At 42.2% G+C, this 27,968-nt stretch overlaps 1 protein-coding gene across 7 annotated transcripts in view; it reads left to right on the top strand.

The window, feature by feature from the left end:
* The window catches only part of Pip5k1b (phosphatidylinositol-4-phosphate 5-kinase type 1 beta), a 278,257-nt gene that overhangs the window by 81,681 nt on the left and 168,608 nt on the right, over positions 1-27,968 (top strand). The window contains exons 1-2 of one of the 7 annotated variants that reach the window (XM_063264732.1): positions 9,648-9,973; positions 26,088-26,174. The gene's annotated coding sequence lies outside the window, so the exon portion shown is untranslated. Of the gene's footprint in view, positions 1-9,647; positions 9,974-26,087; positions 26,175-27,968 lie in introns of those variants that run through there. The other 6 variants (XM_063264717.1, XM_063264720.1, XM_039080207.2 and 3 more) reach the window with 6 other exon arrangements.

Genomic DNA, 27,968 nt, shown 5'->3' with positions numbered 1-27,968 from the left:
TTAAAAGTAGGTTTAAAGTCACCATCCCTCATCTTCCATGGCTAAGGCAATCTGAGACCCCACATTTTCTAGATAATAGCTAAGATAGCAGATATTTTCCTCCACCTGTGCATTTAGACATGTCAGAAAGCTAAGTGTCTTGACATGAGAGTTAACATAGCTTGTGATGTGCAATGAAAATATAGATTTTATGACATCATGTCTGTTTCCTACAAGGTGGTACACATGTGCACTTGCTTGCTTAGTTTTTGTTTTTTGTTTCATTTTCTTTTTTTTTCTTCATTTGTTTGTTTGTTTCTGTCTTTGAGATAGGCTCTCTCTATGTCACCTTGGCTGGCCTGGATCTTGATATGTAAACCAGACTGGTCTCAGACCCACACTGGGGTTAAAGGCATGTGACACTGTACCCAGCCTACATTTGTTACGTTTAAGGCTATAAAATATGGGCAACAAAGCAAGAATTGCGATGTTTTTAAAAAAAGGATATTTGGATTAGGGTTTTTGTATGTATTCTATACTGTTTTTATTTCTCTGTATTTCTGTTTTTTTTCAAATAAGATAATTGTTATTCTGTTAGGAAATTGCTAAACTGTTTTATCCCACAAAGTAAGAGGCATGCATATGGCATCATCAGATGTTCTTGTAACTACTTCCTGTCTCGGTGGCATACTTTTCCTCTGACTTGGATTTAATTACTTGCAAATTAAGATACACAAAGAGATTAAGAGATAAAATGTGCAAAAAGCCTGCCGTCCAGACTATCTTCTAGATGTTTTTATGTGCTGAAGATCACTGTGCACATCGCTGCCTTTGCATTGGAAAAGCCTTGGGCTGCACTTTCTGAGATGCTGAACAAGGAAGATTAGCCATGGAAGGAAACAGGTTTAGACTACTAGACAGATGGGCTGTAAGAAACTTGTCTTATTTAAGTAGTTTCCATGTTAAATAGGTGTCTAGTATGGATCTATTACTACCAGGAAATTTTAAGTAAGTGACTTTTCATCCACGATGACTTTAATGCCCCCTGAGATGCCACATAATAGCCAGTGGACATTTGAAAGTAAAAATATGTAGAGCCCAGATCTGAGTTAAACTCACTCAAAGTACGATGATTCCTGTATTAATTTTGGCCTCATTCTGTAAGGAAGAATTTTTCAAGTTCAGAAAGTCTAATTAACTAATTAACAAAGCTCTGGGGAGTAATAATTGGAACAAATTTCTGGCACAGTTCTAAGCTGTCGACCTGACAAATACTTCCAAAGCATGTACTATGATAGGCCAGCCATGGCATTTAGTGAAGAAATTTTGTGTCCAATGTACACACTAAGCCCTTGACTTACATTGTAGCGGGGGCGGGGGGGGGTGGGAGGAGATTGCAACAGAACGATAATAAAATCACTCCCAGTTACAAATGTTAGGAAGGGCATAGCAAAGGCTGTGAATTTGAGCCATACTGAAGCACCTGCTTTGGGAAGAATGGCTAAGGGGGAGCATCATAGGCAGAAGAGTGGTGGCACACACAGACCTTGAACAGGGGCAGGTTTGGTTGTTTGAGCAGTTCAATTCAAGCTCTGCAGACTAAGGCATAGACGAGTATCAGATGAAGTCCCAGAGCACGTAGACAGCGACTAGATAAGGACTTAGAGAAGGTGGAAAGGAGGTTGGTTTTTATTCCTGTTTGAGGAAGGCATTATTGGATTAACCGAAGGGACAAGTCTAAGCCAGTTTTTTTTAAAATCATTTTTGCCACTTGAAGAATGGTTTTGCAGGGAGGGAGGAGTAAGGGGTAGACCAGTTAGGGCTGCTACGTTTGTCTAGCCAAGACATGTTGGTTCCTAGGCTGAGGATGGTGGCCAAAATAAAGAGGACAAGTGACTTTGGGGGTTCTTGGGATGTAAAGGAGGACATTCTGAAAGGCAAGAGTCTAGATTAATTCCTAGCTCAATGAATTGAGTGAAAAAAAAAAAACTGAAGGAGACTGAATGAGATGGGAACCCCAGAGAGCTGGCAGTACAGAGGAATGTGAGATTTTTGTGTAAGGCTTGAAGATGTGCTGTGTTTAATGGGCTTGTGTGGTTTCGAGGGAAAGTGTCTTTTGGGCAGTAAATCTCAGCCTTTCCAATACTACAATCCTTTAATGCAGTTCCTCATGTTGTGGTGACCCCCGACTGTAAAGTTAATTTTGTTATTGATATTTTTTGTTATTCATAACATTTTGCCGTGATGAGTTGTAAGGTAGATGTGACCTCATGGAAGGATGATTCGACCCCCATAGGGTCATGATGCACTGGTTGAGGACCACTGCTACAGGGCTGGAGGGCAAGCAGGCTAAAATGACACGTGATGCCAGGCAGAGTGGCTCATGCCTGCAACCTTAAGACTCAGCGACTTGAAAGGAGTTTTCATGCAAGGCCATCCCTAGGGGCTTAAGGTTGAGGCTGTGGGAGCAGGCTAGCAAGAACTTGCCTCCGAGGGGAAAAAATTGCATGCGAGATAGACAGTTTTCCCATAAGCTTTACTTGAAGAGACATTTGAGTGGAATGTCATACTTTTTACCAAGGAGGTAAAAAGATTTGTCCACCAAAAACTACAACGCATTGACAAAAGAAGGTAAGGGCTATATAAATGAATGGAGACTTGTCTCATGTTCACAAGTTACAAGAGTTAATATTACTTAAATGTCTGTATCATCCAAAGCAACGTTCAGACTCCGTCCAATCCTTCTCCAAATCCCAATGGAATTTTATAGAAATTAGAACATCCTAAAGATCTTTTGGAACTACAAATGACCTCGGATACACAAAGCAATTTATTTTTTTTTAAAAAATGGTTCTATCTTATTTTCTGATTTCAAAGTGTATTCTATACTACAGTAATCATAGCAGTATAGCACGGGTATAAAAGTAGATACAGGAGCCGATGAAATGGAGTCAGAGTCCAGAAACAAGCCCAGGTATATATTGTCAGCTCAGGATGCTGGAAGTTTACAGCAACAATAAAGGAAGAAATAATGTATTCAACGATTTACAGCAGGAAACCTGAGTATCTGTATGCGAAAGAATAAAACTCACATTATACATGGCAAGCAACTTAGTATAGATTAAAGTCTTGTTTTTTGTTTGTTTGTTTTTTGTTTGTTTTTTCTTTTCTTTTTTTCAGAGCTGGGGACCGAACCCAGGGCCTTGCGCTTGCTAGGCAAGCGCTCTACCACTGAGCTAAATCCCCAACCCCTAGATTAAAGTCTTAATAAAATGTCAGGAGCTGTAAAATTCCTAGGAAAAAATAAGTAAAGAATGTTGAAATAGGTCTTACAGTGGTTTATTAAATATTCCTCAAAAGGAGAACAACATCAACTTTAGCTGTTGTCTAGCAAAGGAAACCATCACCAGCATGCAAAGGGAGCCTACAACATATGGGTTCAGGGGGAAACTCTGGGCAAACATACCTGACTGATCTAAAATGAGTGGGGTGGTAGAACTGAACGGAAGAGAACGTTGTTCTCTTGTGGTGTCCAGAAAGCATGGACAGGGAATCCTACAAAAGTAAAGATAACCTAGTTTTCAAAATAGCAACACACGTTTGCTCCCGTGAGTTCCTTTAAGGAAATAAAAATGTTGGCACTAACGTGGGTGAATAAACTTCTGAAAAGAAAATTGTTCGTTAGAGCTGCAGGTTTATGGCTAAGTTCTTCTTTCCAAACTGTAGGAATTGACATAACTTTATAGCAAGATTACATTGTTATTCCTGTTATATACAGCAGGCCACATGAAAGAAATGGATTGGTTCAGGGCAGACTGAGACTCATAGGAGACACGAGCAAAAATCTAGAAAGAGTTTTTCAGTTAACTATCACTTTGCTTTGAGCCTGTAAATGCCTCCATGTAGAGTCATTAGAGGTTATTTTCTGTGCTCAAAATTTTGAGATCTTAGCAAAATCAATAGGAAGCCACTCCAGGATTTGGGAGAAAAAAAGGGGTATACAAATTTTCATTACAGAAAAGTCCCTTTTAGTAATAGCTGTCCCAGACAAGTGACTAATTAGGAATCTCGGGAAGGAAGAAATGATGTGATTTTTATCAAGAGGGTAGCAGGAAAATGCAGAGAAAGTTTAGGTTAAAGAATATTAAAAAGATGGATTTGGAAAAATTGATTGATCGAGTGACATGTTAAAGAAGACTCCTGATGGCTTTTGGCTTGGGTGTCTGCACTAGGATAGCATATGACTAGCTGAAACAATTAATTTATCACACCTGAAAGACACATAGGAACCCTGCAAGCAACTATGACTACACAGCTTGAGCTCTGAAAAAGGTCTGGGTTCAAGAGTATTTGAGAGTCATTTCAGATAGGTTACAGTTGAACCCACTTTAGTGGGGATCCTGCAGAGAGTGGTTAGGCGAGGGGAGACTGCTGGAAGCATGAGTAGCATGAGTATTTGAGGAGAGAGAGAGAGAGAGAGAGAGAGAGAGAGAGAGAGAGAGAGAGAGAGAGAGAGAGAATATGAATGAGAGTCTGAGAACTTGAGGGCAGGTTGAGCATAAGTAGTCCTTGCTGTGTCTTCTCTGAAGTCCCCCTTCCGTAGAAGATGGAAAATATATGACAAGTGTCCAAGACACTCACAAAGCTTGTCTCCAAGACTCCTCAGACTTAAACATCAGTGCCTCAATAACTGAGAATCACACACACACACACACACACACACACAAACACAAACACACACAAACACACACACAAACACACACACAAACACACACACACAAACACACACACACACAAACACACACACACAAACACACACACAAACACACACACACAAACACACACACACAAACACACACACATACACACACACAAACACACACACACAAACACACACACACAAACACACACACACACACACACACACACACACACACACAAGGAGCAGGGCAAACACCTGGGTAATATTAGGGTAGGCAAAGGACAGCATAGGTGTGATTGGTAGCGAACCAAAGTTGGACTCTTAGTGGAAGAGGACCAGTTGTTTAAGGGTTCAATCCAAATTTGAGAGCTTGCAGGCTACTCCGAGTGCTGGTACTTGAGAGAACTCAGGGAAGGCGCTGAATGAGAAGAGCACACAAGAGTCTACTTGCATACTTGGGGGGTGACTGAAGCAGCTTGGGGATTTCTGTCAGTAAGTCAGGGAGGGTGAAAAAGACTATCCATTAGTCCTTTGATGAATTTGACCTTAAATGTAAGGAGGGTGAGACAAGTTTGCAGCTTGAAAGGAGGATCAGCAAGCAGAAAGGAAACAAGGAGTAAGGGTTCCCAGGCAAGAGTTAAATTCTTATGTCCTCTGGTTGAAGAGCCCTGTGAGAGGAAGAGATTCAAGACAATGAGAGAAGGCATGACCAATGGGAGAAGACTCAGACATGTGTGTGTTAGGGGGTATGTTGGTCAGTTTTGTGTCGCAGTGACAAAGTGACCTGAACTAGACAATTAAAAAGACTTATTTTCAGAAATTTCCATATTAGGCCGCTTGCTCTGTTGTCGAGGGCCTGGGAAGAACATGCTGGAGCGAAGCAGCTAACTTCATGCTGGCCAGAAAGCTGGGACAAGATAAGATACACTTCAAAGTCATGCCCCAGGGACCGCCTTCCCAAGTACACTCCACCTCATGCTTCCCATCACCTCCCAATAATGCCATCATATCATGACGCCATCGAAGGGCTCATCTATTGATTAGTGTTGAGTCTTCAGAGTCCAGTCACTTCTCCGTGCTCGGATCCACCAACAGGAGACCAAGCCCTCAGTATGTGAGCCTTTGAGAGTGGGACTCACTATAGCTCCCATGACAGAGCACACAAAGCATACCTAGCTGTGAGAACAGAGACCATGGACCAAAAAGAATGGGTGTGGTCCATGAGACCACAGGCAGACAGGGTAGTAAACAAAAGGTGAAGCAGGAACAGGACGCAGGCAGTTGTCATGCAGGAGATGTAAGGATATGAACGGGATGGCCCATGGCGGGACTAGCAGACTGATGAGCAGGAGAACTTTGAATCGCTCACTGGATTGCCCACCCTGGCACTAACATTATGATCTTTGACAAGTCATCTAGTCTCTCAGTTGCTTCTGTGTTCCCTGGAACCAAGCAGTGAGCTGTAACTTTGAATTATTGATGGAATTCCATAAGTTAATCCGTACCATACAAGAGGGTTGTGGCCTGTAACTGTCAGTATTGGTAGATCTGAGGGTGACTGCAACTTAGGGTGACTATCTAGGTGAGTCGTGGAGTGCTGACCGGGGGAGGGTGATCTTACTAAAGGAAGGGTTGTGTTCTGCTGGGAAACTCTCAGAAGAGAGAGGCACTCAAGATAGGCTCACGTGGTCATCGAGAGACTGCTTCAAAGAATGCAAACACTGGAAGCACCAGGCAAGAGTCCTCTAAGAACCTACCATGTTGTAAAAGAGTGAGCCCTTATGAATGTTGTTGACCGGAAGCCTGTGAAGCCAGAGAGCCATCTATATATAAGCTCTTTGCCCTGAGTGGGCCATGTAGCAGAGGGAGTGGCCAGGCGAGCGTGATAGCATGTTGTACAGAGCCTCATGTGTTCAGCCTCTTGGCACCTGGGGGTTTAGGAGCAGTGACTGGATCACTCTTGCCCTCTGCTCATTCTCTGTGTGAGAGTGGCTACAACTCGTAATGACGCTAAATGTCTAGAATAGGTGCTACTTGCCAGTGACACATCTGGGCTGCGGATGTTGGGCACTCCTCACAGTGCAGGCAGAGAGCACAGCAACATTTCCTGCTCTCAGATGATGATGGTGTGGCACAGGGATGGAGTTGTTTGGCCAAGCCATGCAGCTTGGGATTGGGGGTTAGGTCAGTGCCATTATTAAAGCTGGCACTGTGGCTTCACAGATTGTTTGGACCACCCAGCCAGTGTAATTCGTCCTGTTTTATGAATGGCTGAGAGAGGAGTAACAGGTGCAGGTGGAGCTGATGCCAGGGTTATACCAGCTCCTGGAGAGGCCATCTCTGTCTTGAGTCAAAAGGAGTTTGAATGTAGGCATGGGAGTCCTACAAAGAGCTGTAAAGAGTGGTACATGCTTTACAGAGACATAAGGCCCTCCCAACCCAGCAGCTGGCTAAGAAGAGTGGCTTGCCATAGTCCTGCTGGAAGGTTATATGCCTCTGTCCATCTTTCTTTTTTTAATCTTTTAGAAAAGATTTATTTATTTTTATTTATATGAATACACTGAAGCTATCTTCACACATTAGAAGAGGGCATCGGATTCCATTACAGATGGTTGTGAGACACCATGTGGTTGCTGGGAATTGAACTCAGGATCACTGGAAGAGCAGTCAGTGCTCTTAACCACCGAGCCATCTCTCCAGCCCGTCTGTCCATCTTTCTACAGTCCGTGTCTCTAGCTAGCCCTGCCCCTGCACGACCTGACAGGTTGTGAAGCTTCTATAGAAGCACAGATGTGCTGGCTTAGCCTAAGCAGAGTGTCCCTCCTCCACTCTCATCAGCCAGACTGGGCAGTGGCAAGAGGAAGATTCTCTCTGGACTCCTATAACCTTCAGTAGTCGGTAAAGCTTGAAAACCTACACACCTCTGACTTAACCCCATGCTTTCCAGCCCCACACAGAGCCCAGAGGCAGCGAGCGCTGCGTCTGTTGTCCACCCATCATAGGATTTCTTCCTTTGTGGCCTCAGCTAGATTCAGAGCTTGTGGGTTTCACCTCGACACTACTACGGAAGTTTCCAACATCACTCTAAATCTGGCCTTCCATCATCTTTTCTGCTCTTAAGCCAAGTTTTTAGCTCTGGCATCTTGTCAATCTTTGAGACCACAAACTCCCGGATCTCTGTCCCCTCCCTCACCCCCACAGTTCCTTGTTTTGCTTCCGTTCAGCCTTGATTTCTTCAATTCGGTCTCTGGTTCATTGACTCATTCAGCCCCCCAGCGTGTCTTAAAATGTACACAGAGCCAAGCGCTTGTCAAATGCTCTGTAGAAATTTAATATTCAGTGATTAGTCCCTGATTTGTGATTCGTTGACCTGGGTTTATTTATTTATTTATCTTGGCTTTTACACTTTCACTGCATTTTTTAGAACATTACATAGAAGCCCTCTGACTGCGACAGCTGAGTACCAGTTAGAGGCAAAGCCAAGTGAGAGCATTAACCCCTAATCCCGCTACAGACGTCCTCATTATTACTTGTGCTTGTGTTTTGGCTTCGCATTTGGGTTCCTTGACAACGGGCGCCTTCTCGCCCTCGTTGTAATCCCCAGTGTGCCCCATGTAAAGGAGCCCTGGAGAAAGTGAGGAAACGAAATGTCCTTGCGGAGGAACACACCTTACGTAGTCATTCTCGCACTGTTTCACCTCTAACTAGACATTTGTGTCTGTGCGCAGTTCAAACTCACTTTTGTTTATGTATCTGTTTGCTGGTTATTTTTATGTCAACTTGACATACACTTGAATGGAGAGAACTACAGTTAAGGATTGGCCCATTGTCTTGACTGATGACGGATGTTGCAGGCCCAGCCCATTGTGGGGGGGTGCCACCCCGAGGCAGGTGCTCCCTGATGATACAAGAAAGCAAACTGAGCAAGCCAGTAAGCAGCACCCCTCCATGGTTTGCACTAATGTTCCTGCCTCCAAGTTTCGGCTCTGCCTGAATGCCTGCCCTGACTTCCCCTAGTGATGGACTCTATGACCTGATAAGATGAAATAAACCCTTTTCTCCCCCAAATTGCTTTTGGTCTTGCAGTTTCATTACAGCAATAAAAGCCCTAGCTAAGATAACAGTCAAGCTCCTTATTAGGTCCGAGCCGTAGGAAAACATTAAAAGCTTCAACATCTCCCTCCTGCATTTTGTTTCCCTTTTCATAACTGTATTTTTCATCCTCTCCCACAAATGTCTTTTAAGATCTCTCCGACTCCCCCGACTGTGTTCTTTCAGACTTCCAGACAGGAAGAGGCTCTGACACCTGGTTCATTAGAAATTCTTTGGGGTCATTGACCAACTGTCCTTTATCGGAATGTTTCTGGCCTATGGGAGACCTGGGCTGCTTTGCCTTTCTCAACAGAAGACAAACTCATCCTGCAAGTTCTTTGTAGATTGCAGGAGGAGCAGAGCCAGGCAGAAGACCAGGTTATACATTTCTAAGACCAAACGTTTTGTCTTCTGGTTATAAGTGGCATTGTGTGCCTATGGTTGGTCCTTGAGCAATTTCTGGGGCGTGGACCCTTAAAGGGACACACCTTAGAAAACAAATGAAAATAAAAGCAAAGTATAAAAGAGAAGAGACATCAATACTATCAAGATTTGATACTTTGAAATCAGTCATTGGTCAAATGTCTTATAAAAAGTAAATGAGGGTGCATTGAATTATATGGGGAGGAGTCACCATTTGAGGTTTGTTGTGATTATTCCCCAGTATGACCCGGAAGATACTTTTTAAAGATTTTTTTTAATGTTAATAGATTCCTTCCCCACATGCCAAATACCATGGCTGTTTATGTATTTACTCTCCTGACTTTCTTCTTTCTCCCCCTGGCATGCCTGCCAAGTACGCACAAAAACACATTAGGTCTTTGTGTGTTTAGGATTTAAAAGCGAGGTCGGGGAATATCCGGCTGTGGTCCTGTTTCCCTGAGAGACTGAGCGAGACCGACGCTGGTCAGAGGACAGCACATGACTCAGAGCTGTTCGTGCCAGCAAGTTTCTTCTGTCCGTTGCTTGTGGTGAAACGGCTTTGAAAAGGCTTATGAATTCTTTCGGCATAACCTTTGTTGGGGAAATGAATGACAAGTGGTCCGTTTTATGCTGAGCCGTTCGTTATCGCCATTTAAAGCCATTTTGTTTGTTCACTTTGTGAGAGCCGTGCTGAGGGCTGATGACTGTGTTTTATGAGAGAAGAGAGGAGCCTGCAATTTGTTCTGATTGATCTTCATTCGGATTCAAAGAGAGCAGGTGCTGTCGTTTGGAATTGGTTTGGGCAGTGGCTCGGTTATATAAATATTAGACATACAGACTCAAGCTTCTTTTAAATTATCTTTCTCCATAAGCGAAGCATAGGAGAGCATAGGAGAGCGTTGAATATTAGGCCCTGTGGTTGTTCTATTTTTACAACTTCTCATATAAGCATGTTACATACCATATGTTTGAACGTACGTATGTATATGTGGCCTCCGTTGTGCAGATGTATAGCATGCAAATTTTCCATACCTCTTTAAAAGTTTATGAAAATATTATTTCCTTTAAAAAATCTGAGAATGTGATTTCTTAATATAACGAGAGGTTTTATATTTTTTTCTAGTCTGAAGAGTGTAGACAGTTCTAACTTTAGAAACTATGTCAAGGGTTATTTTCGGTTTATCGTGGTTTTTGTTGCTTGTCTTTAGCCTTAGAGAACGACCCATTGCAGTTTTAAATCTCTTTCCCCCTTCTTTTCTGCATCTTTGTTGTTTGTTACCAAAAGCCCCTTGGAGGGCTGCTGCACCCTCTTCTCAAACACACCGGGCAGATTATGGACGTACTTCCTTTCCAGCAAGACTATGTACTCGTACACATAGCTGCTCTCAACTTGTCCTCTGCAAACTGCTTTTGTTCAATTTCTGTGCTCCTCGGATGTAGAAATGGAGCGTTCTGTGACCCACCACAGACTGGACTGACCCAGTTCCTCCTGCAAAAATCCAGAGCAAAGCTCCCAGCACACTGTGTCAAGCCGTCTGCAGGTTCCTCCCTCCCTCCCTCCCTCCCTCCCTCCCTCCCTCCCTCCCTCCCTCCCTCCCACTGCTGTGATTTCCTTGTGAATTGGGCCCTGTCTTTGTCATTATGGCCCCAGAGCCCGGCTCTCTACCTGACATGTGATACTCATTAAACGTTTATTGAAAGAATGGAATTATTTGTTGTTTTCATAATGAACATGGAAAGAGAATGATTAAAGTAGAAATGATTAGCAGTGACATCCACAAATGACCGGGGGGAGGGGGGCACACATACTCTGTCTGCTTTCTGTTTTGAGGAATTTAGGAAATGGGGATGTACATCTGGCCCGCACGGTGTGAGAACATTTAAATATTGCTGTCTTACGGAAGCAAGCTTGGTTTCCAGAGGGCAGGAGCACTGGGAGGATTAAATAACTGAGGATCCCAGTCTCACTCCAAACAGGATTGCAGTGAGGCTGTATTGGAGGAACTTGGCAAGGCCACCAAACCAGAACTTCCTATGGGGCCGGCACAACTCATGGTAGAAGGGAAGGGGATGAGAACCTGGGGTCCCAGAGGGTCAGCAGCAGACAATGACCCAGACAGTAAAGCCTTGCTCACCATTAGTCTTCGTTACGCCCTCGCCTCCTTGGTGTTTAATGGGCTGTTTGCTCTTGGAGTTGGTAGGATCCTTCACCTTGTGTGTGTTTGCTGACCTACTTAGATAACCTGGCCTCAAACTCAACTACGGCAGATTAAAAAGACCGAAGGCTGTGGATCTTAGCTAGGAATTGGGGTCTGTAGGCCTCCAGCTGTATTCTCCAACATGGCCCCTAGGTATAACACAGCTAAAGCATTCAGTAGCTTTAAACAGCTCCCCTACCACCTTGGAAGTTAAGAACGCCCTCTAGCTTGAGACTCACTAACGTAGAGCATGTTTTACATGAAATAATCATATAAACGAATACTGTAGGCTAACCTTTCAGTTGCATTCACAGATTCAAAAGTGCAGCGTAACTTTTATTACTGTTCTAGTTGTTTTATTTGGGGAGTAGAAGGCAGGGTGTCACCATGCTGTAAAGAACATTAGTTTTGAAGTCAAATGGCTCTGAGTCGGGTCTCAGCTCTGCCCACTCTACCTGGGCTTCAGGCAAACGGTCCAAGGCCAAGGCCTCTCTCTTCCTGTCACATCTCTGCTCAGGGAGGGCAGCGATGGAGATCAGCAAGTTGGTTGTGATCCACTGAAGTCCTTACCCAGTTCCTAGAATCATAAAAATGGAGGCTCCTTTGCCAGCCTCTCATGGTCCACCTTTCTGTGAGAACCATGGTTCTTGTGGCTCGCCATCTCATGTCTTCCTTCTGGCTTTCATTTTCGTTTCTGTTTCGTTCTTTGTCCATCACTGACATCCCCATCCTCAGTCGTCCCTCACTCCGGATCAGCTCTAATGTGGACCTAGCTAGGAAGTCACAGGGGATTGATTCATCTGCCTACTTCAGGGATTCTATGGGATCGGGTGGTTTTAGCAGGCTGATCCTTGGGACCTTCCGACTGTAGTCTAACTTCCACATTCTGCACTCAATCTTAGTCAAAAGACTGAGAAGCTATTACAGGCCACATTGTTCCCTCTTTACCTTTGCTGTTCAGGCTCCAACAGACACCTCTGCTTTTGGGGTCTCATAAAACCATCTCATCTTGAGAAAATCAACAATGGCTTCCTGCTGATACCCATCTCTGTCTTTAGACGTCTTGCTTAGCGTTTTTTAAAGACAGGTCCTCCCTATATAGCCCCAGTTGGCCTAGAACTCACTATACAGACCGAGATGGCATTGAAGTCAGAGACTCTGCTGGGTTTGCTCCTTGAGTGCTGGGATTAAAGATGTTTACTGATGTGCACAGCCCTTGCTTGGCTTTTCCCTCCCTCAGCACTTTGGTAACCAATTCCATGCATTAAGTTCCTTCTCTCTACGCAGTGTGGTTCTGTTTTCCCAAGTGGCCTCTGATAACACTCTTGAAGTGCTTTACATGGCCTCCAAGCCTATGAGACATGCTGAAAATGCTGGTTTATAGGACGTGATTTCATCTGCGTGACACATTCATATGTCATAGTGCATCATTACATGAAAACCTCCGCCACTGGGCATGATGACAGACACTGGTAAACCTAGCACTTGGAAGCCCGAGGCAGGAGGATCACTTGAGCTTAGGAGTTTATAGACAGATTGGTACCATATTCTCTCTTTTTTTTAAATTAATTTAAAAAAGATAGTATCCATTGTTTATTATTTCTGTGCATGAGAAGATACATGTATGTAGGTGCACAAGTGTGTGGGTGCATGTTAGTGTGTGTATAGGTGCATGTTAGTGTGTGGGCATGGGAAGCCAGGGGTCAGCCTGGTGTTCCTCGGGATCCATGTATCTAGTTTTTTGAGACAGTCTCTTTGTGGACTCTGGCTGACCGAGTCCTCTATGCTGGCTGGCCAGTGAGCACCAGGGCTCTACGCATGCACCACTGTGCTCATTTTATGTGGGTGAAGGGATCAAACTCTGGTCCTTGTGCTCATGAAAGAAGCACTTTACCAACTCAGCCATCTCCCAAACTCCTGAATTATTTATTCTTTAAGTTAACAGAATCCAGACAGCATGTACCAGAAACAGAGATAAATAATCAGAGTTACAGGGGGGAAAACCAACAAAGAAAAAAACCAACAAAACCAAACCTTTTATTTCTGCTATCTGTTATGTTGACCAACTTTTTTTGTTGTTGTTAACCAACTTTCTTTCTCAGCATCTTACTATAGGACACCATAAAATAGCTTTGTTTAATTTCAGAAGTCTATTTTAAACGAGGTTTTACTTGGAATCATGCATCAGATTGCATTTTCAACACATTTACTGTGGAGATTATTTACTTAATTAGCCATTGGACTTTCTGCATTCTATGCCCTTGCAGATATATGAGTGCAGCCCTGTCCAATTTTTGTCAAAAGGTTAATTAGGAAGAATGCCATTCCCAGAGGACAGCCTGGAGGGTATGCAGTCTATTCCTCACTGAGAGACAGTTTAAACCTTCCTCATGGTTGTGTCAGATCACCAAAGAGCGGCCAACCGGGGTCTCCACATATTATCTCCTTGTCGGTTTCACTTTACCACGGAGGATGAATGAAAACTGAAAACCCATCATCAGAGAATTTTGAACTGTGAATTGAAAAAGGAAAGGCCCAGCTTTCCTGATGAAGAAGATTGTAAGATGAAAACAGGATTAGAGAAGGGACACAATAGAGTTGAACAAAAGGGTTAGTGGGCTCAGAGCCTTTCCCTACCTGAGAGATAGGATCACAGAAAGATAGCTCTACACACGGAGTGAAACCAGCTCCCGGAGTGTGGTGCTCCGGGAGAAACTACTGAAAGTGTTTCCATCAAAGGCCCGAGGATAGGGGGGACAAAAAAGCCAAAGAAAGTAGTAAGCAACAAACTTAATCAAATGCACTAAATACTGTTTGCTTAGCTGTGACGAAATACTGGACAACACCATCCAAGGAGAGGAGGGGTTATTTTGACTCACAGTTGGAAGGAATACAGTCAGTAAATGTAGAGAAGGCATGGAGGGAAGCAGAGAATTAAAAACATCTCAAATGTGCCCACTTGTGGTTATGGAAGAGCGAAGAGATGTTACCAGTTAGATTCTCTAGAAACACATGCTGGAATCGAATGTTAGGTGCATGATGTTTATGAAGAATTAACTCTGTTGTGAGAATTGTGCTCTCTGAAAAGATATGTTGAAGGCCTAACTTCAAGTACTTGTTAATGTGATCTTGTTTGGAAATAGATGTCTCGAAAGCATGACCAAGTGAGGATGAAAGTGTTGGGTTAGGCTCTAAGCAAGAATGACTTGGGAAATAAGGAAAACGTCACACTTAGACAGGGATACCTGGTGAACATGTTGTGGGCTTAAAGATGCCACAATTGGAGCGAAGGAGTATAAGCCAAAGACTGAAAGGATGGATGGGAGAGGCAAAGTTAGGGAGGACCTCAGAGACGTCATGGCTAGAGCCTTGATTTTGAACTTTCAGCCTTGAAAACCAAGAGAAAAGAAATTGGCCACTTGAAGCCAACTAGCCTATGCTTCTTCGATAAACACAGCCCAAGGAAGCTAAAAGGAACTATGAGGAAATCGAAGGCCAAACTCCTATGCAGAAGCCACAGAGCCTGGACTGATTGACTGAGGAAGAGGCCTTGTCATCTGACCACAGAAAGGGCTACCCAAGGTGATGACCTAGGGTGACTGACTCCCTGCAGGGGCTGACCCTGAAGGAGCTAGCTGCAAGCTGAGATGTTTACTGACCCAAGCACCACCTCCGTCCCCACCCCGCCAGACTGGCAGCTTCTTGCTTCCTGGAAGATCGGATTGGTGAATCTTTGAGTCTGCTTAGGCCATGAGGAAAATAGCTGGTATCAGGGGCGTATGTAGTCGTTTTGTTTTTACTGGAACAAATATGGTTGAGACTATAACTGGGTGGTAGAGTGCTTAGTTATTGTGGAGGAAATGCCCTAGGTTTGATCTCCAGCATTACAACAACAACAACAACAACAACAAGAAAGTTTTAAAAAAAAAAGATTTAAAGTAGAAAGATAACTATGAGAAAATATATATGGAATTAAACTTTTAAATTACCAGAAAGAAAAAAAGAATTGAATTCTAAACTTAATAAATCCAGCAAAGGAGTGAGAAACAATAAACCCAGTAACAAGTGTAATTAATCATAAGATTGTGTGTTGGAAGCAAGCCAAGGTATAATTTTTCACAACAGATAATAGCTTTTTAAATGAAAAAGTCAGATTTCTTTAAAAATGTTCATGTAAAGCTATTTATGAGAAATCCTAGGTTGTAAAAAAAAAAAAACAGACTCTGGAGCTGGTGGTAGGAGCAGATGGAATCTGGGGCTTTGGGAATTTGGCATTTGGTTAAAATATAGAGTAGCAATCGGGAAGGAGGCTGCTCACGCTTTAAACCAGGTGGGTATGGAGATTCATATGTGAAATTCCAGTGCTTGGGAGGCCAAGACAGGAAGATCATAAATTCAGGGACAGTGTGAGCAAGACAGCAAGATCCTGTCTCAGTCACTCGTGTTTAGCAAGCTCTGCACTGGGTCCCAGCACATTGGTGTAGTACATGCCTTTAATCCAGTGCTGTGTAGAAGGGAGAGGATCATAAAAAGGGGACTGTCATCCACAACAACATAGTCAGTTGGAGGCCAACCCGAGCAGCCTGATAGATATCAGATCAAAAGCAAACACTTAATGGGGATATCATTGAGGCATTGAGGGACGATACGTACTTTTTTCTTAAAGGAACAACAACAACAAAACCAACAGAAATATATCTGAGTTTTAAATCTCTCCAAAAATTTTCTCAGGGAAATGGGTGGTACCTCTGCCTTTAAGGTGACGGAGGCCCTGGGATCGACAAGCCACCTGAGTAGCTGACAAAAGAAAGGAGACAGAATGGGAGCTTCCTGACCCAGACATTTCAAAGGCCAGCTTTGTCATAACTCCATCACCATGGCTGACTCAGCCTTGCTGGCCTCAGTGGCTGGTAAAAATGAATCCTCAGTCAGCCTTCCTTTAAGACAAATTAAAAATTACAGGAAACGTAGATCTGGTGATCAACTTACAAATTCTTCAGCCTCAGCCAGGGAGACCCAGGCTGTGAAGAACTCCTCCCTTTGGCCACTTTGGAAAATGAAGATGAAATGTGCAGATATCCATGAACTTCGCTGTTGGAACCTAGACTGAAACATTAGCAAATAACATGACTTAATTGTTCTTAAGTGGGTGTGACCCGGCCTGGTTTTCCTCAGCTCTAGGTGAATAGAGCTTGGCAATGTGCTATCGTTTTGTAGAATTGCATACAGCTGTGCATGAGCAAGCTAATATGGTAATTGTGGTTTGGAGTAAGTCTGAGTTTCGGGATAAAATAACGTTAAATTCTAAAGACTGTACAGTAAAAGTTCTCATCTTACTTTTAAGTACATTTATGGTTTATTCTGTTAAAGATCCAGTTCAAGAGTTTTCCTTGGGAGAACCAGAGAAAACCGAATGCCAGTAATTTTTATTTATTAGCATACTTATATATTATTATATTTATATTGTTATATATATTATTTATTGCCAAATGTTTTCTACTATAGTTATGCCATATTATGCCATACTGTGACATTATATATTATATATTTTTATATATTATGTATTTACATATATTATATTATATAATTAAATAGTTGATCAGTAATTGGTGTTATAGACTTAATCAGTTTCTCATGCATAGCTCTTAAGATTCTGAAGTGAGTATTTTTTTAATCTTCAAAATTTTGCATTTCATGCCATCAGAAATTTTTTCTTCTCAAATTAAAAAAAAAAAAAACTATGCAACCAGAATGTGGGGCAGAAGCTGGACAAGATTCTACTGTTTAAGTAAAAATGCTTTTAGTTGAATTTCCTCCTTGAAAAAGCAGGGTCTTAAAGTTATACAATACTATTGATAGAAATAACTGAACAAGCGAAAATAATGGTGGCACACGCCTTTAATTCCACCACTGGGGAAGCAGAGGCAGGTTCAAAGCCAACCTGGTCTACAGAATGAGTTCCAGAACAGCCTGGGCTACACAGAGAAACGATATCTTGAAATAAACAAATAAACAAACAAATAAATGAAGTTTGTTTTAGGTTTCAAAAACTGTATACGGTTTCCAGACTTTAATCTCATGTTAATAAACTGAGTCTTCTGCTGTAATTTTTCTTTTATCACATGTTTAATTTTCTGCAAATAATTTGGGGGGCTTTTCCCATTCTAATTTATTTATTTGTTTGCTTTGAATGAGTATCTGTGTGCCATGTCTGTGTAGGAGCCCTTGGAAGCCAGGAGAGGGCATTGGAACTAGAGTTATAGGCAGTCTTGAGCTGTTAAATGCATGCTTGGAACTGAACCTGATTCCCCCAAAGGAACATAAGTGCTCTTTTTTTTTTTTAACTTGAGTATTTCTTATTTACATTTCGAGTGTTATTCCCTTTCCCTGTTTCCGGGCCAACATCCCCCTAACCCCTCCCACTCCCCTTCTTTATGGGTGTTCCCCTCCCCATCCTCCCCCCATTGCCGCCCTCCCCCCCAAAATCACGTTCACTTGGGGTTCAGTCTTAGCAGGACCTAGGGCTTCCCCTTACACTGGTGATCTTACTGGGATATTCAATGCTACCTATGAGGTCAGAGTCCAGGGTCAGTCCATGTATAGTCTTTAGGTAGTGGCTTAGTCCCTGGAAGCTCTGGTTGCTTGGCATTGTTGTTCATATGGAGTCTCGAGCCCCTTCAAGCTCTTCCAGTTCTTTCTCTGATTCCTTCAACGGGGGTCCTGTTCTCAGTTCAGTGGTTTGCTGCTGGCATTTGCCTCTGTATTTGCTGTATTCTGGCTGTGTCTCCCAGGAGAGATCTACATCTGGCTCCTGTCAGCCTGCACTTCTTTGCTTCATCCATCTTGTCTAATTGGGTGGCTGTATATGTATGGGCCACATGTGGGGCAGGCTCTGAATGGGTGTTCCTTCAGTCTCTGTTTTAATCTTTGCCTCTCTATTCCCTGCCAAGGGTATTTATATTCCCCTTTTAAAGAAGGAATGAACCATTCACATTTTGATCATCCATCTTGAGTTTCATTTGTTCTAGGCATCTAGGGTAATTCAAGCATTTGGGATAATAGCCACTTATCTTTTTTTTTTTTTTTTCCTTTTCTATTTTTCGGAGCTGGGGAATAGCCACTTATCAATGAGTGCATACCATGTGTGTTTTTCTGTGATTGGGTTACCTCACTCAGGATGATATTTTCCAGTTCCAACCATTTGCCTATGAATTTCATAAAGTCATTGTTTTTGATAGCTGAGTAATATTCCATTGTGTAGATGTACTACATTTTCTGTATCCATTCCTCTGTTGAAGGGCATCTGGGTTCTTTCCAGCTTTGGCTATTATAAATAAGGCTGCTATGAACATAGTGGAGCATGTGTCTTTTTTATATGTTGGGGCATCTTTTGAGTATATGCCCAAGAGAGGTATAGCTGGATCCTCAGGCAGTTCGATGTCTAATTTTCTGAGGAACCTCCAGACTGATTTCCAGAATGGTTTTACCAGTCTGCAATCCTACCAACAATGGAGGAGTGTTCCTCTTTCTCCACATCCTCGCCAGCATCTGCTGTCACCTGAGTTTTTGATCTTAGCCATTCTCACTGGTGTGAGGTGAAATCTCAGGGTTGTTTTGATTTGCATTTCCCTTATGACTAAAGATGTTGAACATTTCTTTAGGTGTTTCTCAGCCATTCGGCATTCCTCAGCTGTGAATTCTTTGTTTAGCTCTGAACCCCATTTTTTTTCTGGACTGATGTTATACAGACCCTAAGTGAACCCCATTTTTTAATAGGGTTATTTGTCTCCCTGCGGTCTAACTTCTTGAGTTCTTTGTATATTTTGGATATAAGACCTCTATCTGTTGTAGGATTGGTAAAGATCTTTTCCCAATCTGTTGGTTGCTGTTTTGTCCTAACCACAGTGTCCTTTGCCTTACAGAAGCTTTGCAGTTTTATGAGATCCCATTTGTCGATTCTTGATCTTAGAGCATAAGCCATTGGTGTTTTGTTCAGGAAATTTTTTCCAGTGCCCATGTGTTCCAGGTGCTTCCCTAGCTTTTCTTCTATTAGTTTGAGTGTGTCTGGTTTGATGTGGAGGTCCTTGATCCACTTGGACTTAAGCTTTGTACAGGGTGATAAGCATGGATCGATCTGCATTTCTCTACATGTTGACCTCCAGTTGAACCAGCACCATTTGCTGAAAATGCTATGTTTTTTCCATTTGATGGTTTTGGCTCCTTTGTCAAAAATCAAGTGCTCATAGGTGTGTGGGTTTATTTCTGGGTCTTCAATTCTGTTCCATTGGTCTGCTGTCTCTGTACCAATACCATGCAGTTTTTATCACTATTGCTCTGTGATACTGCTTGAGTTCAGGGATAGTGATTCCCCCTGAAGTCCTTTTATTGTTGAGGATAGTTTTAACTATCCTGGGTTTTTTGTTATTCCAGATGAATTTGCAAATTGTTCTGTCTAACTCTTTGAAGAAATGGATTGGTATTTTGATGGGGATTGCATTGAATCTGTAGATTGCTTTTGGTAAAATGGCCATTTTTACTATGTTAATCCTGCCAATCCATGAGCATGGGAGATCTTTCCATCTTCTGAGGTCTTCTTCAATTTCCTTCTTCAGTGTCTTGAAGTTCTTATTGTACAGATCTTTTACTTGCTTGGTTAAAGTCACACCGAGGTACTTTATATTGTTTGGGTCTATTATGAAGGGTGTCGTTTCCCTAATTGCTTTCTCGGCTTGTTTCTCTTTTGTGTAGAGGCAGGCTACTGATTTATTTGAGTTAATTTTATACCCAGCCACTTTGCTGAAGTTGTTTATCAGCTTTAGTAGTTCTCTGGTGGAACTTTTGGGATCATTTAAATAAACTATCATATCATCTGCAAATAGTGATATTTTGACTTCTTCTTTTCTGATCTGTATCCCCTTGACCTCCTTTTGTTGTCTGATTGCTCTGGCTAGAACTTCAAAAACTATATTGAATAAGTAGGGAGAGAGTGGGCAGCCTTGTCTAGTCCCTGATTTTAGTGGGATTGCTTCAAGTTTCTCTCCATTTAGTTTAATGTTAGCAACTGGTTTGCTGTCTATGGCTTTTACTATGTTTAGGTATGGGCCTTGAATTCCTATTCTTTCCAGGACTTTTATGATGAAGGGGTGTTGAATTTTGTCAAATGCTTTCTCAGCATCTAATGAAATGATCATGTGGTTTTGTTCTTTCAGTTTGTTTATATAATGGATCACGTTGATGGTTTTCCGAATATTAAACCATCCCTGCATGCCTGGGATGAAGCGTACTTGATCATGGTCGATGATTGTTTTGATGTGCTCTTGGATTCGGTTTGCCAGAATTTTATTGAGTATTTTTGCATCGATATTCATAAGGGAAATTGGTCTGAAGTTCTCTTTCTTTGTTGGGTCTTTGTGTGGTTTAGGTATAAGAGTAATTGTGGCTTCGTAGAAGGAATTCGGTAGTGCTCCATCTGTTTCAATTTTGTGGAATAGTTTGGATAGTATTGGTATGAGATCTTCTATGAAGGTTTGATAGAATTCTGCACTAAACCCCTCTGGACCTGGGCTCTTTTTGGTTGGGAGACCTTTAATGACTGCTTCTATTTCCTTAGGAGTTATGGCTTTATCTGTTCCTGATTTAACTTCGGTATCTGCTATCTGTCTAGGAAATTGTCCATTTCCTGCAGATTTTCAAGTTTTGTTGAATATAGGCTTTTATAGTAAGATCTGATGATTTTTTTGAATTTCCTCTGATTCTGTAGTTATGTCTCCCTTTTCATTTCTGATTTTGTTTTTGCACACACTCTCTGTGACCTCTCGTTAGTCTGGCTAAGGGTTTATCTATCTTGTTGATTTTCTCAAAGAACCAACTTTTGGTTCTATTGATTCTTTCTATGGTCCTTTTTGTTTCTACTTGGTTGATTTCAGCTCTGAGTTTGATTATTTCCTGCCTTCTACTCCTCCTTGGTGTATTTGCTTCTTTTTGTTCTAGAATTTTTAGGTGTGCTGTCAAGCTGGTGATATATACTCTATCCTGTTTCTTTCTGCAGGCACTCAGAGCTATGAGTCTTCCTCTTAGCACAGCTTTCATTGTGTCCCATAAGTTTGGGTATGTTGTACCTTCATTTTCATTAAATTCTAAAAAGTCTTTAATTTCTTTCTTTATTTCTTCCTTGACCAGGTTAGCATTGAGTCGAGCATTGTTCAATTTCCACGTATAAGTGGGCATTCTTCCTTATTGTTATTGAAGACCAGCTTTAGGCCGTGGTGGTCTGATAGCACGCATGGGATTATTTCTATCTTTCTATACCTGTTGAGGCCCGTTTTTTGGCCAATTATATGGTCAATTTTGGAGAAAGTACCATGAGGAGCTGAGAAGAAGGTATATCCTTTTTCTTTAGGATAGAATGTTCTATAAATATCTGTTAAGTCCATTTGGCTCATGACTTCTCTTAGTCTGTCTACATCTCTGTTTAATTTCTGTTTCCATGATCTGTCCATTGATGAGAGTGGGGTGTTGAAATCTCCTACTATTATTGTGTGAGGTGCAATGTGTGTTTTGAGCTTTAGTAAGGTTTCTTTTACGTATGTAGGTGCCCTTGTATTTGGGGGAAATATATTTAGGATTGAGAGTTCATCTTGGTGGATTTTTCCTTTGATGAATATAAAGTGTCCTTCCTTATCTTTTTTGATGACTTTTAGTTGAAAATTGATTTTATTTGATATTAGAATGGCTAGTCCAGCTTGCTTCTTCCGACCATTTGCTTGGAAAGTTGTTTCACTCTGAGGTAGTGTCTGTCTTTGTCTCTGAAGTGTGTTTCCTGTAGGCAGCAGAATGCAGGGTCCTCGTTGCGTATCCAGTTTGTTAATCTATGTCTTTTTATTGGGGAGTTGAGGCCATTGATGTTGAGAGATATTAAGGAATAGTGATTATTGCTTCCTGTTATATTCATATTTGGATGTGAGGTTATGTTTGTGTGCTTTTCTTCTCTTTGTTTTGTTGCCAAGACAATTAGTTTCTTGCTTCTTCTAGGGTGTAGCTTGCCTCCTTATGTTGGGCTTTACCATTTATTATCCTTTGTAGCGCTGGATTTGTAGAAAGATTTTGTGTAAATTTGGTTTTGTCATGGAATATCTTGGTTTCTCCATCTACATTAATTGAGAGTTTTGCAGGATACAGTAACCTGGGCTGGCATTTGTGTTCTCTTAGGGTCTGTATAACATCTGTCCAGGATCTTCTGGCTTTCATAGTCTGTGGCGAAAAGTCTGGTGTGATTCTGATAGGTCTGCCTTTATATGTTACTTGACCTTTTTCCCTTACTGCTTTTAATATTCTTTCTTCATTTTGTGCATTTGGTGTTTTGACTCTTATGTGATGGGAGGAATTTCTTTTCTGGTCCAATCTATTTGGAGTTCTGTATGCTTCTTGTATGCTTATGGGTATCTCTTTCTTTAGGTTAGGGAAGTTTTCTTCTATTATTTTGTTGAAGATATTTACTGGTCCTTTGAGCTGGGAGTCTTCACTCTCTTCTATACCTATTATCCTTAGGTTTGATCTTCTCATTGAGTCCTGGATTTCCTGTATGTTTTGGACCAGTAGCTTTTTCCACTTTACATTATCTTTGACAGTTGAGTCGATGATTTCTATGGAATCTTCTGCTCCTGAGATTCTCTCTTCCATCTCTTGTATTCTGTTGGTGAAGCTCGTATCTACAGCTCCTTGTCTCTTCTTTTGGTTTTCTATTTCCAGGGTTGTTTCCATGTGTTCTTTCTTGATTGCTTCTATTTCCATTTTTAATTCCTTCAATTGTTTGATTGTGTTTTCCTGGAATTCTTTCAGGGATTTTTGTGATTCCTCTCTGTAGGCTTCTACTTGTTTATTTATGTTTTCCTCTGTTTCTCTAAGGGAGTTCTTCATGTCTTTCTTGAAGTCCTCCAGCATCATGATCAAATATGATTTTGAAATTAGATCTTGCTTTTCTGGTGTGTTTGGATATTCCATGTTTGCTTTGGTGGGAGAATTGGGCTCCAATGATGCCATGTAGTCTTGGTTTCTGTTGCTTGGGTTCCTGCGCTTGCCTCTCTCCATCAGATTATCTCTAGTGTTACTTTGTTCTGCCATTTCTGAAGGTGGCTAGACTGTCCTATAAGCCTGAGTGTCAGGAGTGCTGTAGACCTGTTTTCCTGTTTTCTTTCAGCCAGTTATGGGGACAGAGTGTTCTGCTTTCGGGCATGTAGTTTTTCCTATCTACAGGTCTTCAGCTGTTCCTGTGGGCCTGTGTCTTGAGTTCACCAGGCAGGTCGCTTGGAGCAGGAATTGTCTTTCCTGTGATCCCGAGGCTCAGGTTTGCTCATGGTGTGTTGCTTATGAGCTCTCAGCGGGGGCAGCAACCAGGAAGATCTGCGCCACCCTTTCCGGGAGCTTCTGTGCACCAGGGTTCCAGATGGCGTTTGGTGTTTTCCTCTGGAATCAGTAATGTGGGCAGAGTGTAGACTCTTCTGGTTTCCCAGGCATGTCTGCCTCTCTGAAGGTTCAGCTCTCCCTCCCACGGATTTGGGTGCAGAGAACTGTTTATCTGGTCGGTCCCTTCAGGTTCTGGTGGTGTCTCAGACGCACGGGACCTGCTGCTCCTGTGCCCTTATCTCCAGGAACCCAGAGGCCGTATACAGTTTCCTCTTGGGCCAGGGATGTGGGCAGGGGTGGGCAGTGTTGGTGGTCTCTTCCGCTCTGTAGCCTCAGGAGTGCCCACCTGACCAGGCGGTGAGGTCTCTTTCCCACGGGGTTTGGGAACAGTGAGCTGCTGCGGGCAGGGATCTTCGAGTTTGGGAATCCCGCTAAAAACCGGAAGTGTCCTGTCCTAGAGGAATTTTGCCTCTGTGTGTCCTGAGTTCACCAGGCAGGTTGCTTGGAGCAGGAAGGTTTGTCTTACCTGTGGTCCTGAGGCTCAAGTTTGCTCGTGGGGTGTTGCTTATGAGCTCTCCGCAGGGAACACATAAGTGCTCTTAACCACTGAGCCATCTCTCCAGCTCCCTAATTTTATTTAATGCACAACTTGGGTGTACACACCTGAAAATTGAAATAGTTTTTCCATAAAATAATATAGTGAATAAAAATATCCACAGAACAAATAAAAAGAACTCAGAGATAAAAATAAAAAGGCTGTCTGCAACATTTAGAATATGTGTATATATATATGTATATATACATATATATATATACATATATGCTCACAGAGAGAGAGAGAGAGAGAGAGAGAGAGAGAGAGAGAGAGTGCATGAGCATGAAGAATAAGGAAATGGATTAGTCAGAGTATGGATGGTCTAAAATAATTCAATAACTATAGTGGGAAATATTATGACAATAAAATTTAAAATCTAAATGAAATGGATGTTATTCTAACAAGTTATAAATTACTAAAATAAATTACAATATATTACAAATTCCAAGACAAATTCCAAATTTCAAAAGTAGAATAATTATACAGCAAAAACTGATTGCACATAAAGACTTCCATGTAATGACATCATCAGTCCCTTAGTACCAAAACCTGATAAGGAAGCATCCAGTGTCATCCCTAAGTGTACACTTTTTTAAAAGATCTTGTGCCGTGCAGCCACAGTGATTTCATGAGAGCATTGGTGATGTCAAGACCAGGAAACACTGTTTCAACCTCTGACTCTTACGATCTTTCTTATGTCCCCCGCCACCCCCCACCCTGTACCCCGCCTCTTCCATGATTCCCTGAGTGTTTTTGGGAGTGGGTGGGCTGATATAGATGTTCTATATAGAATGTCAGCAGTCACTTTATCTCTGCACACAGTTATTTTTAAATAGGAACATATATATATATATATATATGAATATGAGAATATATGTACAGCAACAAGCATAGAGGAGTGCTTTTTTTTAACAGCAATGAAAATTTGTTGACACTGATTATCTCTAGGGGATATATGTGTAAGACCTGGTTTATTTTTAACTTTATATTTATCTACAATTTTAAAAGTGAATATGATCCAGGCATGGTGACATGGGCCTGCAGTTCCAGATACTCAGGAAGCTAAGTATTATTGGAAGTTCAAGGCTACTTGGAAAACTTAGCCAGGTCTTGCCTGGACGTACAGTAGAAGGGTTTAGGGGTGTAGTTGTATGGTAACATACTGGCCTGGCATACGTGGTAGCTGTGTCCAACCTCTCATCCTAAAAGGGAAACGTTACAATGAGCTGATAACCACCTCAGTGCTAAGTGCAGTGAGAGCCAAACGTCTGTGGAGGCACTGTTTGCAGTGTGTCATCTAAGTGACTCTGAGCGAAATCAGTAGATTGGTCACAGAACTAATGCTGAAAGATGATTTACTTGTTAAGGAAAGGATCCCCTATGAAAACTGATAGGGGAATATCCAATGTGGCCTCTGTGGTTTGAGTGGCTGCCTTTATCTGTTGGAGACTCTGATCTGGAAGCCGATCACCTCCTTTGTTGTAACAAGTAGGGACTTCCAAGTTAAACTGGATGCTACAATGTATTTAGTACACATTGGGTCCTGTGGTTTATTCTCTTGCTACCCATGGTATGGATCCTTTATGCATACCCCTTCCTTTACCTTGCTACTCAACCCGAGAGCCACGTCTGATCCTTTGGGGAAAAGGAAGTGTGGATATCGCTAAATACTGACCAGTGATCTCTTTTCTAACAGCAACCTGGGGGCACAAAAGCAGTGTCAACGATGAGCAGGCCACCCGTCACCACCAACTACAGATGACTTGCCACTTTACTTACAAAGGTAAGAAGATGTTTTCTGTATCCCTAATTAATTCTGACAGATGCTCTATGGAGGCCTTAATCTTTCTGTATCTTTATTGACCTACCTAGTTCATGACGTTTAACTTTGACCGTGTCAAATTTCAAACACACAGCAAGCAAGCAGGACGTGGAAAGTTTTTGAATGTCTGTCTGTGTGGAGAGAGAAAGCATGGTGGGGGTGGAGAATGCCATGGACTACGGGGCATGGTTAATTTTTAATCACCCTCAAATTCTCCCCTAATTTTAAAAGAATACTCAGAGAATACAGCAAAATATTACCAGGAGTGCTCAGTGCATTTACAGCTTCGTCTTTAGGCAGTTGATCACCAGTACAGCCAGGGTCACTTCCCTCCTCTCTTCGTAGAGATGGTTCCATTATAATGTGGTTATCTATGCCTGTTTTGGTTTACACCCTAGCAAGGGTGTATTGTACCCACTGAAACCTAACAAGCCTAGGACAGGGAGTAACCCCCACCATGCCCTCTTGAATAGTTCTTTGTAGTTTACTGGGGTAGTGCTTACTGCTGTCAACTTGGGAGGTCTAGAGTCGACAGGGAGACTGGCCTCAGGACCAGCCTGTGGGGGATCATCTTGATGGCAATGACCGAGGTGGGAAGTGAGATTTTCCACAGTCTCTGAGTAATGGTTCTTCTGGGCTGTATAAAATCAAGCTAAGCACAGGCAGGTAGGCCACTGCTTTCCCTGCTTGCTATAGACACAAAGTAGTGGCTTCCGGCACCTGGGCCTCGATTTCCCCATGGTGACAGACTGTCGTTTGAACTAAATTAAGACCTTTCTCCCTTAAGTGGCTTCTGTCATAGGACTCTAGCCCAGCAACAGGACAAGAAGCTAAGAGCCTGTCCCTAACCATTTCATTCACTTCATTGACTTGGGTATCCCTGTTTGATAGCGTGGTGTTTTGTCGAACATCATTCTATGAGTATGTGAAATCTCAACTATTTTAAAAGAAAGAAAATAACCACTTTGAACTCAGGTGACCCTTTAGGGGTGATGAAGTTGGGATATCAATAAATATTGATTAGTGATCTCTTTTCTAATAGGACCCCAGGGTAGGCAGAGAAGCACTGTCAACAATGAATCCCCCCTCCCACGCCTCACTACCATGGCTCTCCTTTATCTGCTATGTGCTTTTCACTTCCTTCCTACTGGCAAGTCTTGAGTGATTTACAATGTAATGGAAAATACTTTTAGAGTCTGCTAACTGCCCTTCATTCATGCCAATTAGACCATTTCCCAGAGGTTGGTCCTTAACTCTCCACAGAACGACTGTTGACATGTTTCCATCTTCAACGCTGGGGAGTCTGAGAAATGCAGCTACTCAAGTGTCATTCTTCAGGAAGGGCCTCAGTCTCTTGACTATGTTGAGCTTTTTATCCTGAGCTGATATTCTTAAGTCTTACAAGCATTTTAATCTTCCTAGCATTTTCTTCAGAACCCATAAAAGTATTATTCTAAGAAAACTAGAAAAAAGTCAGTTCCTCTTTAAACCAATAAAGCAGATGTTTTTGTGAAACAGGCCATCTTTGAAGACTCCCTGTTCTAGAATGAACAGGTTAAATAGAACTCATCTGAAAGTTAAGAGGGTAAGAGGGGGTTGATTATGACAGCAGTAGACCTGGTGAGGTGGGCTCATCTAAGTCCTTAGCGTTAGTCATGTCGTGCACACATCAGTGCTTCAGTTCCGGTGTAGGGACACAGCTGGCAAAGTCTTTGGTACCACAGATATTGAACTTGTTAAGAGTCCAGGACTCAA

The sequence above is a fragment of the Rattus norvegicus genome, chromosome 1 (assembly GCF_036323735.1).
Source record: "Rattus norvegicus strain BN/NHsdMcwi chromosome 1, GRCr8, whole genome shotgun sequence".
Classification (NCBI taxonomy): domain Eukaryota; kingdom Metazoa; phylum Chordata; class Mammalia; order Rodentia; family Muridae; genus Rattus; species Rattus norvegicus.
This window is presented reverse-complemented; position numbering and strand designations above follow the sequence as displayed.